Source organism: Hippopotamus amphibius, chromosome 14, assembly GCF_030028045.1.
Source record: "Hippopotamus amphibius kiboko isolate mHipAmp2 chromosome 14, mHipAmp2.hap2, whole genome shotgun sequence".
NCBI lineage: Eukaryota > Metazoa > Chordata > Mammalia > Artiodactyla > Hippopotamidae > Hippopotamus > Hippopotamus amphibius.
The window spans coordinates 53,524,722-53,538,206 of record NC_080199.1 but is presented as its reverse complement, the minus strand read 5'-3'; the positions used below and the strand labels follow the sequence as shown (position 1 = coordinate 53,538,206).

Genomic DNA, 13,485 nt, shown 5'->3' with positions numbered 1-13,485 from the left:
TCCTTTAGCATTTGTTGTAAAGCTGGTTTGGTGGTGCTGAATTCTTTTAACTTTTGCTTGTCTGTGAAGCTTTTGGTTTCTCTGTCAAATCTGAATGAGATCCTTGCTGGGTAGAGTAATCTTGGTTGTAGATTTTTCCCTTCATCACTTTAAACATATCCTGCCATTCCTTTCTGGCCTGCAGAGTTTCTGCTGGAAGATCAGCTGGTAACTTTATGAGGAGTCCCTTTTATGTTATTTGTTACTTTTCCCTTACTGCTTTTACTATTTTTTCTTTGTATTTAATTTTTGATAGTTTGATTAATATGTGTCTCAGCATGTTTCTCTTGGGGTTTATCCTATATGGGACTTTGCTTCCTGGACTTGATTGACTATTTCTTTTCTCATGTTAGGGAATTTTTCATCTATAATCTCTTCAAATATTTCTTCAGAACTTTCTTTTTTTCTTCTTCTTCTGGGACCCCTATAGTTCCAATGTTTGTGTGTTTAATGTTGTCCTAGAGGTCTCTGAGATTGTCCTGAATTCTTTTCATTCTTTTTTCTTTATTCTGCTCTGCAGCAGTTATTTCCACCATTCTATCTTCCAGGTCACTTATCTGTTCTTCTGTCTCAGTTTTTCTGATTCCTTCTAGAGTATTTTTAAATTCTGTTATTGTGTTGTTCATCACTGTTTGTTTGCTCTTTAGTTTCTTCTAGCTCCTTGTTAAACATTTCTTGTATTTTCTCCATCTGTGCCTTCATACTATTTCTGAGATCTTGGATCATCTTTACTATCATTACTCTGAATTCTCTTTCAGGTAGACATCCTATCCTTCTTCATTTGTTTGGTCTTGTGGGTTTTTACCCTGTTCCTTCATCTGCTGCATCTTTCTCTGTCTTCTCATTTTGTTTAGCTTACTGTGTTTCCTCAGGCTGAGAGGTTGTAGTTCCTCTGACTTCTGTTGCCTGTCCCCATAGGGAAGCTGGTTCAGTGGCTTGTGTAAGCTTCCTGGTGCTGGGGACTGGTGCCTGTGTTCTGGTGGGTGGAGCTGAATCTTGTCCTTCTGATGGGCGGGGTCATGTCTGGTAGTGTGTTTTGGGGTGTCTGTTAGCTTAGTATGACTATAGGCAGCCTGTCTACTAATGGGTGGGATTGTGTTCTTATCTTACTAGTTGTTTGGCATGAGGTGTCCAGCACTGGAGCTTGCTGGCCATTGGGTGGAGCTAGATCTCAGTGTTGAGATGGAGACCTCTGGGAGAGCTCTTGCTGATTAATATTCCATGGGGCTGGGAGTTCTCTTGTGGTCCAATGTTCTGGACTTAGCTCTCCCACTTTGGAGGCCCAGGTCCCACCGCCAGCTGGGGCATTAAGACCATGCAAGCTGCACAGCATGGAAGAAAATGAAGAAAAAAAATAATAAAGAAAGAAAAGGAACAGACAAAACCCCAAGACAGGTGGTAAAAGCAAAAATAAACAGACAAAATCACACAAAAAGACATATACACACACACTCACAAAAAGAAAAGAAAAGAAAAGAAAAACAACAGAAAAGAAAACAAAGAGTAGAGCAACCAAACCAATAAACAAACCCATAAAAAAACTAAACTAACAAAAACATAGAACCAGAAACAATTCAAAAGTGGAAAGCAAACCAGGAAGTCCTCCAATATTTTTAGGTACATCTCTGCACCTGCTGTGGGCACTGTGGTGTCAGCTCAGGCTCTGATCTGGCCTTACTCTCATGTGTACTTGCCCCCAAAGTCCACAGCCTCAATTACAGGAACACTTGCCTATTCAGGTATTCCACAGATGTAGGGTCTACCAAACCTATTGTTGGTATTTAACCTGCTCCTCCTGCAGCTGTATGGAGTTTTCCCTTCTCTTCTTTGGTCCCATAGACCCGGGGGTTCAGTTTTGGTTTGGTCCCACCTCTTGTGTGTGGCTTGCTCTCAGGGGTAGTTTTCCTACCCAGGCAAGAGGGGATGAAAGCAATAGCTGATTAGGGCTCACTTGTTTACTCAGGCTCATGGGAGGGAGGGATATGCCAGTTCATTTGAAATGTGCGGAGAGTGCCTGTGGTGGCAGAGGTCAGTGTGAGCCTGCGGTGTGCTGTGCATTCTCCCAGGGGAGTTGGCCCTGGATCACAGGATCCTCAGCAGTGGTGGGCTACACAGACTGCCAGGAGGTTGTGGTTATTGACTTGCCTTGCACACAGACGTTTGGTAGCAGCTGCAGCAGGCTTTGGGTTCCAAGGAAACAGCCATGCCTTGCACTCCCATAGGTTGCCCTGCAGTCTGTGAGCATGGGGTACAGGGAGCAATAAAGGTCTCCTGCCTCTGCAGCAGGTCTGGGTATTTTCCCCAGACTCCTTTCAGCCAGCTGTGATGCACTAGCCCCCCAAGGATGTCCTCATCCAGCCAACCCCAGTCCTTTCCCTGGAGTCCGACCTCTGAAGTCCAAGCTCCAGCACCCAGCCCCCACCCACTGCAGTGGACGAGCAGACAAGTGTCTCAGGCTGGTGAGTAGTGGTCAGCACTGATCCTCTGTGTGAGAATCTCTCTGTTCTGCCCTCCACACTCCTGTTGCTGCCCTTTCCTCCAAGGCTCTGAAGCCCCCCCAACCTCCGTCCCCACCAGTGAGGGGGTTTCCTAGTGTATGGAAACTTTTCCTCCTTCACAGCTCCTTCCCAGAGTGGCAGGTCCCATCCCAATTCCTTTGTCTCTCTCTCTCCTTTTTTTTTTCTTTTGCCCTAACCCCCTTCTGTGGGGATATTCTTGCCTTTTTGGAAGTGTGAGTTCCCCTGCCAGCATTTGGTAGGTGTCCTGTAGGAGCTGTTCTCCATGTAGATGTATTCTTGATGTACTTGTGGGAAAGAAGGTGATCTCCACTTCTTACTCCTCCACCATCTTGAAGGTCCCCACTAACAGGATTCTTGTTTAAGGTAGGTCAGTGTGTTCAGATATCACATGGGGGATGGTGGAAGACGAGGAATTTGACTAGATATCAAAAGTAGGGGATTCTCTCTAAACTGACTTAGCATTATTCTTGCTAACACTGGGTTATACAGGCCCAGCAAGGTGGGGAGAATGTTGAGGCCTAGTCCATAAGAGGGTGCAGGGTCAAGCAGAAAGTCTTCATCAACGGTAAAGGACTATTCTTCTTTGGCACTAAGATCATGGTGCACATCAATTGCAATTTTTTTCTTTTCTATTTTTATTGTTATAAAGTTTTATTCTGAAATTAATTTACACCCACCGGAACTTTCTGATACCTATGGGTATCTTTTACGGAGGTCTGATATCATTTTGGAGAAAACTACATTTTATCTAAAATATACACAATATTTAAGAACTGATTATAAGTTTTTGGAGAAGTGGCTGAAAGTCAGGCTTTGGAGTCAAATTTTCCAATCTTGAGTCTATTATTTATTAGCTCTATAAACTTGGACACTTTACTCACTAATCACCTACACTTCAGTTCCTTAATATCTAATATGGAGATCATAATATCTAGCTTATAAGAATGTTGTAGGATGGCATAAAATAAGATATGTAAGATTTTTAGTGCAGTAGTATGTCAACACATAATAACTAAGTGTTGGCAATATTCAAAACAAAGATGAGGAGATTGTTTTAATAAGTTGATTTAATTTGAAAATAAGAGGGGAAATAAGCTTTCTAGAATTGAATAAAACTCTTTAAAATTCTGGACTCTGGATCCTGTCATTGCAGAGTGACCTCTCTGTCAATTGTGGTTTTAAATCTGTTACTTATACTTGTGCAGATTCTCAATGTGATAAATTATTCAAAAACATACATCTACACTTACTTCAGGTTTAGCGGAGACAAGAAAATAGAGCATCTAAATTTAAAGGAAAAATATCAACTTTGGTCCAGAAATAATGATTACAAGTATTTTTGGAAACAAAGGAAGCAAAACATATACAGATGTGTAAGGTCTATTAACTTAACTAGTAGTCTACTTGTCTTTGCTAAACACAAATATGAGGGGGGGGGGTGTATGTGTGTGTGTGTGTGTATTTTAGAAACTTTTGATTCTAATCTTAATTTGCCCATGAAATTGAATTTTCTTATTTCCCTTGAGAGGTAGTTTGCTGCATAGTCTTGAATATTTCATTCAGAGATGCTCATCCATCTCATTCAAAAATTTCACCCATATTCAGCTTTACTTTCCTTCTTTTCAAATTTGATTTGGTCCGTATTTTTCTATTATAATCTACTGCCATGCCCTAAAATGCATTTCTCTGAATTGACAACCAGGAATTATAATAATATAGTATTATGCAATTAGAAGATGACAGTCATGTTAAAATTTAATACACAGTTATAGTCACTGACCTATGCTATTGTATTTTTAAAATATGATCAAAAGATGCTAAAAAAAAAAAATTCTGTATTTCTGATTTATGTTTACCCAGAGTTCTTATTAAATCTTAGACTGTTTGTTGTTCAAATCAGAAATTATGTGAGCAACACCCAGAGGATCTTTGGCACTCTAACAAAGAATCACATGCTGAACACTGCTAAAATAAATCTTAACTTTTAGCATAAACAAATGATTTTAATTTAAAAAAAAATATATATATATAGGGACTTCCCTGATAGTCCAGTGGGTAAGATTCTGTGCTCCCAATTCAGGGGTCCCAAGTTAGATACCTGGTCAGGGAACTAGATCCCATATGCATGCCACAACTAAGAGTCTGCATGCCACAACAACAACAACAAAAAAAAACAATGATGACAACAACAGCAACAAAAATCCCACATGCAACTAAAACCTGGCAAAGCCAAAATAAATAAATAAATGATAAATCAATAAAATAAATATTAAAAAAAGTTTATTAGCACATACTCTGTGTAAGGCTGAGTATTCTATTATCACCACTTAATGTTGTTCCATATGGTAGAAACTGACTACAGCTTTTATGCAGAAAACTGAACTAGGCTGACGTTGACCATGGGAATGCACAGCAGATACCAATACAATGACCAATAGGGCTTCCATGGGGCTGTCCTTTAGATTTCCAGGAGCACAAATGTCACCCAACTGTAGGGGAAATGAAATAAGATGGTTTTTTACAGCTTAGAGAAGGAGCAGCTTTTAAAATTGTTTAATGATAACCTTTTTCCAGTGTAGCATGACACATCAGTGAGCAATGCATAACAAATTGACATTTAAAAAAAAATCTCCATGATGTTATCCATATGATTCTATTGTGTGTTAAAAGGATATTCTCAAAGTTTGGTGGAGACAGAGGGATAGGAAAAGAGAAAAAATTCATTCATTCAAAATACATGTTAGTGTTGGAAAAAGTTCTTAGTTTTATTTTCTAATTTTACTGAAAAGTAAATTGGGAACCAGAAATGAAGTGATTTGTGCAAGGTCACACATAATACACTCTAAATCAATCCCTCATTACATTACAAACTTACACAAAGTGTGTGTGTATGTGTTTTTATTCTGTCTTGCATCACAATGTCTTTCTATATTATGAGATGTAGAAAGTCTTGGAAGACACGGAAGTCTCTTTCTTTATATAAATTTATTTACTTATTTATTTATTTACTTACTTATTTTTGTCTGTGTTAGGGCTTCATTGCTGTGCATGGGCTTTGTCTAGTTGTGACAAGCAGGGGCTACTCTTTGTTGCTGTGTGTGGGCTTGTCATTGCAGTGGCATCTCTTGTTGCGGAGCACAGGCTCCACATGCAGCCTTCAGTAGTTGTGTCACTAGGGCTCAGTAGTTGCGGCACATGGGTTTAGTTGCTCCGCAGCATATGGGATCTTCCTGAAGCAGAGCTCGAACCTGTGTCCCCTGCATCGAGAGGCAGATTCTTAACCACTGAGCCACTAGGGGAGTCTGAAACATGGAAGTCTTTATCTTCAGCTGTGATAGCCTCTATAGCTGTAAACCTCTTGATATAATACTCCTCTAGACATATTCATTTTTTCACAAAAATACTTTAAGTGCACCACAAAATTTGTGTTTTATCTTTCATTTTTTTATCATCTTCCTTGACAGCTGTATTCTTCCACCTCATCCTGTCATCTTTGGTGAAGTTAAAATTTACTCCCATCCTTTGGGCATCATCCTTTAATTTCTCTCCCTCTTCACCTGGACATCTATCGATTGAATGCACAGAAGCATGATCATCTACTTGTTTGTCCCCCATGATACTGTATGTACTTTGGGGAAACAAGCTTAGTCTTATTCATCTTTGAATACCTAGCATTTGCTAAACTTTCTTGCACACAGTAGACCACTAATGGGTATGAAGCAATGGATGGAACTAGGATCTTTTATTTGTTTTTAATGCAATAGCACTGTTATCCTACTTTCCAAACAAAAAATTCCAGCAAATTGTAAACTTTTTTCTAATTCTATGAAAAATGCCATTGGTAATTTGACGGGAATTGCATTGAATCTGTAGATTGCTTTGGGTAGTATAGCCATTTTCACAATATTGATTCGTCCAATTCAAGAACATGATATATCTTTCCATCTGTTTGTGTTGTCTTTTATTTCTTTCATCAACATCTTATAGCTTTCTGAGTATAGGTATTTTGCCTCCTTAGGTAAGTTTATTCCTAGGTATTTTATTCTTTTTGATGTGATGGCAAACGGGATAGTTTCCTCGATTTCTCTTTTTGATCTTTTGTTGTTAGTGTATAGGAATGCAAGAGATTTCTGTGTATTAATTTTGTATGCTGCAACTTTACCAAATTCATTGATGAGCTCTAGTATTTTTCTGGTAGCATCTTTAGACTTTTCTACATAGAGTATTGTGTCATCTGCAAACAGTGACAGTTTTAATTCCTCTTTTCCAATTTGGATTCCTTTTATTTATTTATTTATTTTTCTTCTCTGCCATAGATAGGATAGAACTTCCAAAATTATGTTGAATAATAGCAGCAAGAGTAGATATCCTTGTCTTGTTCCTGATCTTAGAGGAAATGCTTTCAGTTTTTTACCACTGAGAATGATGTTTGCTGTGGGTTTATGGTTTATGGCCTTTATAATGTTGAGGTAGGTTCCATTTATGCCCACTTGCTGGGAGTTATTATCATAAATTTGTGTTGAGTTTTGTCAAAAGCTTTCTCTGCATCTATTGAGATGATCATATGGTTTTTAGTCTTCAGTTTATTGATGTATTAGGTACCATTCATTTATTTCTGTTTTTATTTTCATTACTCTAGGATGTGGGTCAAAAAGATCTTTCTGTGATTCATGTCAGAGTGTTCTGCTTATGTTTCCTCCAAGAGTTTTATAGTGTCTGACCTTACATATAGGTCTTTAGTCCACTTTGAATTTATTTTTGTGTATGGTGTTAGGAAGTTTTCTAATTTCATTCTTTTACATGTAGCTGTCCAGTTTTCTCAGCACCACTTACTGAAGACACTGTCATTTCTCCACTGTATATTTTTGCCTCCTTTGTCATAGATTAGGTGACCATAAGTGCATGGGTTTACTGCTGGGGTTTCTATCCTGTTCCATTGATCTATATTTCTGTTTTTGTGCCAGTACCATGCCATCTTGATTACTGTAGCTTTGTAGTACTAATGATGGGAATGTAAACTGATATAGCACTAAGAAAAACAGTATGGAGATTCCTTAAAAAACTAAAAATAGAGCAACCATGTGACCTAGCAATCCCACTACTGGACATATACCATGAGAAAATCATAATTCAAAAAGTCACATGCACCCCAGTATTCATTGCAGCACTATTTACAATATCCAGAGCCTGGAAGCAACCTGCATGTCCATCAGCAGAAGAATGTATAAAGAATAAATGGTACATATATACAATAGAATATTACCCAGCCATCAAAAGGAAGAAAATTGGGTCATTTGTAGAGATGTGCATGGACCTAGAGAGTGTCATACAGAGTGAAGTAAGTCAGAAGGATAAAAATGAATATTGCATATTAACACATATATGTGGAATCTAGAAAAATGATACAGATGATCTTATTTGCAAAGCTGAAATAAAGACACAGATACAGTGAACAAACATATGGATACCAAGAGGGAAAGGGGGGAATTGGGAGACTGAGGTTGACACATATACACTATTGATTCCATGTATAAAATAGACAACTAATGAGAATATACTCTATAGCACAGGAAACTCTACTTAATGCACTGTGGTGACCTAAATGGGAAGGGAATCCAAAAAAAAAGGGGATATATGTATATATGTAGCTGATTCATTTTGCTGTACAGTAGAAACTAACACAACATTGTAAAGCAATTATATTCCAACAAAATTAATTTAAAAAGAATGAAAACAATGTTGATGTAGTGTATTACACTGATTGATTTGCAGAATATTGAGAAATCCTTGTGTCCCTGGGATAAATCCCACTTGATTATCGTATATGATCCTTTTAATGTATTGTTGGATTTGACTTGCTGGTATTTGTTGAGGATTTTTATGTCTCTGTTCATCAGTGATATTGGCCTATATTTTTCTTTTTTTTTGTGATATCTTTGTCTGGTTTTAATATCAGGGTGATACTGGCTTCATAGAATGAGCTTGGGAGTGTTCCTTCCTCTGCAATATTTTGGAAGAGTTTCAGAAGGGTAGGTGTTAGCTCTTCTCTAAATGTTTGGTAGAATTCTCCTACGATGCCATCTGGTCTTAGATTTTTGTTTGTTGGATGACTTAATCAGTTTCAATTTCAGTATTGTGATTGGTCTGTTCATATTCTCTATTTCTTCCTGGTTAAGTCTTGGAAGATTGTATCTTTCTAATAATTTGTCCATTTCTTCTAAGTTTTCCATTTAATTGACATACAGTTGATTGTAGTAATCTCTTATGATCCTTTGTATTTCTGTGGTGTCCCTTGTAACTTCTCCATTTTCATTTCTAATTTTATTGATTTGAGTCCTCTCCTTTTTTTTCTTGATGAGTCTGGCTAAATGTTCATCAATTTTGTTTATCTTCTCAAAGAACCAGCTTTTAGTTTCATTGATCTTTGCTGCTTTTTTTTTTCCTTTGCCTCTGTTTCATTTATTTCTGCTCTGACCTTTATGATTTCTTTCCTTCTACTAAGCTTGGGTTTTGTTTGTTCTTCTTTCTCTAGATGCTTTAGGTGTAAGGATAGGTTGTTTAAGATTTTTCTTATTTCTTGAGGTAAGATAGTATTGCTATAAACTTCCTTCTTAGAACAGCTTTTATTGAATCCCATAGTTTTTGGGTCATTGTGCTTTTGTTGTCATTTGTCTCTAAGTATTTTTCGATTTCCCCTTTGATTTCTTCAGTGATCCATTGATTATTTAGTAGCATATTGTTTAGCCTCCATGTGTTTGTGTTTTTTATAGTTTTTTTTTTTTTTTTCCCGGTAATTGATTTCTAATCTCATAGCATTGTGGTGAGAAAAGATGCTTGATATGATTTCAATTTTCTTAAATTTATTGAGGTTTGATTTCTGACCCAAGATGTGATCTACCCTGGAGAATGTTTTGTGTGTCCTAATTTTTATGGAAACACAAAAGACCATGAATAGTCAAAGCAATCTTTAGAAAGAAAAATGGAGCTGGAGGAATCAGGCTCCCTGACCTCAGGCTATACTACAAAGCTTCAGTCATCAACACAGTATGGTACTGAAACAAAAACAAAAATATAAATCAATGGAACAGGATAGAAAGTCCATAGATAAACCCACTCACCTTTGGTCACTAATCTAAGAAAAAGGAGGAAAGAATATACAATAGAGAAAAGACACTGTTTTCAATAAGTGGTGCTGGGGAAGCTGGACAGCTATATGTAAAAGAATAAAATTAGAACACTCCCTAACACCATATACAAAAATAAACTCAAATAGTAACACCAGATAATATAAAACTCTTAAAGGAAAACATAGGCAAAGCATTCTTTGACATAAATTTGATCCACCTCTTAGAGTAATGAAAATAAAAACAAAAATGAACAAATGAGACCTAATTAAACTTAAAGACTTTGCATTGCAAAGGAAAGCATAAACCAAATGAAAAGGAAGCCCTCATAATTAGAAAAAGTATTTGTAAATGAAGCAAATGACAAGGGATTAATCTCCAAAGTACACAAACAGCTCAAGCAGCTCAATATCAATAAAACAAAAAAAACAAATCAAAAAATAGATGGAAAATCTAAATAGACATCTCTCCAAAGAAGACATAGAGATGGTTAAAAAGCACATGAAAAGATGCTCAACATCACTACTTATTAGGGAAGTGCAAATCAAAACTACAATGAGGTATCACCTCACACTGGTCAGAATGGCCATATTCAAAAAATCTACAAACAATAAATGTTGGAGAGGGTGTGGAGGAAAGGGAACCCTTCTACACTGTTGGTAGGACTGTAAACTGGTACAGTTACTATGGAGAACAGTATGGAGGGTCCATAAAAAACTAAAAATAGAGCTACCCTTTGATCCAACAATCCTATTCCTGGGCATATATCCAGAGAAAAACATAATTCAAAAAGATACATGCACCCCAGTGTTCACTGCACCACTATTTACAATAGCCAGATCATGGAAGTACCCTAAATGTCCATCAACAGAGGAATGGATAAAGAAGATGTGGTACATATACACAATAGAATATTGAGTCACAAAAAGAACAAATAATGCCATTTTGCAGCAACATGGATAGACCTAGAGATTGTAATCCTGAATGAAGTAAGTCAGAGAAAGATAGATATCATATGATATCACTTTATATGTACAATCTTAAAAAAGGGTGCAAATAAACTTAACTATGAAACAAAAATAGAGTTACAGGTGTAGAAAATAAACTTATGGTTACTGGATGGTAATGGTGGGGAGGGATAAATTGGAAGATTGGGAATGACACATATGCACTACTATATATAAAATAGATAACTAATAAGGACCTCCTGTATAGCACAGGAAACTCTACTCAATACTCTGTGATGGCCTATATGGGAAAAGAATCTAAAAAAGAGTGGATATATGTATATGTATAACAGATTCACTTTGCTGTAAACCTAAAACTAACACAACATTGTAAGTCAACTATACCCCAATAAAAATAAAAAAAAAGAATTCCAGCACATAGTGTGAGGTAACCAAGTCCTGTCTTACATCAGACTCTCCTCAGGTCTCCTCTGGTTTCCTCTGGTTCTTCTCTGGGCTAAGCAATATTTTCTTAACTGCTTTTTCTAGCACTTATTGTGTCTACTTTCAAATTGCCCTTTTGTTGCTATCTGCATTTTTGGGTAAATACTATACAGATATCATTTAAATAATTTACAACTCAATTTTTTTCTCAATTCAACACACCCATGGTTATTTCCATAGCTGTTGGTCCTCAGATCATGTCTTAAGGAAAAATAATACTTTCTATATTTATTCAAGCAAACACATGCCAACCTGAAGGAGTTATGTGTCATGGTGTCTTGGCCTTCAGGAGATCCATATGATCACCTTTTTCAGAAAACATCTCTTATTCTAGAGCAAGGGGTGATGAAGACTTTACCTGTACACATTCAGATCCTAAATGGTATTTCTAAATTTTCTTCTCCCCAGATATCCACGCCATTTCACACTGTATTCATTGTAATAGTATCTGTTCCTGGCAAACAATTCTCCAGCCATTATAGGTGACTTTACTGATGCAGTAGCCCCTTCTGGTCTTTCTAGTTCAGAAATGGGAACAAGATCCCATCTGAAGTGTGTTGCCCAGCCAAATCCTTCCTGTATCATAGAGGACAGTGTGCTATAGGTGAGTGTGTCCACACCGATGATAACAATCCCTGGGCAAGCCATGGTCTACCGGGATGATTGCCAGTCAGAGTTGCAGCTGCATCCCATTCACCTCACAGTGGCTGTCCAGCAACACCAGAAATTCTCTTAGAGCATGGGCTGCTCCAATCATTCTTCCTCCAGTCAATCCGTCACACTTCTGTTTCTTATTTTGGACGTATTCATCTAGCTCTCCCTTTAAGTCATTGAAATCACTACTGTTATCCACAAAGATGATTTCACAGGGATACCTGATGCGCCACCTATGACTCTGTGCATTGTCCTGAGCAAGGCCAACAAAGCGTCGTCATAGAAACAAATAACAACACTAGGGGCTTAGTGTCGCTTTGACTAGACAACCCAAATCTGTCAGACTTTTCTTTACATTCTGCATTCCTGGTGTCTAACAAATCTTCATGGTTGGCCACATAGTTACTAATAAGCATATAAAGGCATGTTTCTGATTGCCTAAGTATCACAATTCCTGATCACTTTCATTAAAAATCACATCCAACCCAGAAGAGAATTTCACATTGCCTTCTTCTGGATCTTTAATATAACTATCACATGTTTGCATTAACTATGACTCTCATACTGGACTTGGAGTCAAACAGGGATAAAATCTGGGGGATGGAAATGATCCAAGGGGCCCAGACTCCTTGATGGACACATTCTTAGGCAGCAGAGTCACTTCACTGAAGATGAAATAAACAAAAAGCAAAACTTTACAGGACACAGGCATATCAAGGCACCCAATGGAAATATCAGACTGTGACACCTCCCATTATTGACCTAGGGAGCTAAAAGGCCTTTTTCAATTTCCTGGAGCAGAAGCTGCTGGAGCCAGAAGCTGGTGCTGGAGGCTGAGGGTAGACTAGTGAGAGTGAGAAGTTCCAGGGTGCAGCCTGGGGGAAGGAGGGGGAGCTTTCTATGGGCTTTACTTCCAGGTTCCCGTCAGGGTGAAGATCCTGGAAAGATACACTGGTGACTCCCAAGAATAGGGCTGTGGCATCCTCCTTCCCCTCTGTAGCAGCTGTCATAGCTGCTGTGGCCCCAGCCAGGCAGTCCCAGGTTGCCTCAAAGCCCAGCATCACGGAGGCACAGGATGTGGTGGTAGCCACCAGCTTAACCAGACCCTGGAGTATCACACCCCCACTCTCATCTTTTTTTTTTTTTTTTTTTCTTCCCCCAAAAGACTAGCAGTTAGGCTCTTAAAATTAAGCAGGAGTTAAGAGCATGTCTTGGGGAATAGCAAGGAAGAAACTTGCATGCTTCCACTCCTCTCTTGATCCCATTTTGAACTGAAAGAATTATTTGAAATAGAAAAGATAGAGCCAAGATCTATATGGAAGCTAGAAGAAGGAAAAGAAGAATAATAAGGAAAAATGAAAAGTAACAGTGCTCCTTTGGCTCTCAGTTTGTTATTTATTTATTTTCTTAAGATGCTGCAAATCTCCCTTTTGAAAGATTTTGCACAGTTTAATTTCTGTCTTCTAGTATGGAGACTGGTATCTTCCTTGGGGGCAAACAGCTCCTTTGATGCCCATGACTGCATTAATGTATCTTTCTTACGCAGAAGTAAGGTATTTTGTCTAAGCACGTGGCACACTGACTAGAAGATAGAAGATGGTAAATAAACAATTTATTGAATTAAATTGAACAGTAAGTTTTTAGTTTGAGACGCCTTTAAAATTTTATTTGTGTTGGCTATACAAAGTAGCAATTGAA

General features: G+C 37.8%; 1 pseudogene; it reads right to left on the bottom strand.

The window, feature by feature from the left end:
* Positions 1 to 11,174: 11,174 nt before the first annotated feature.
* On the bottom strand, positions 11,175 to 12,542 carry LOC130835581 (polypeptide N-acetylgalactosaminyltransferase 11-like; annotated as a pseudogene).
* Between the last annotated feature and the right edge of the window lie 943 nt (positions 12,543 to 13,485).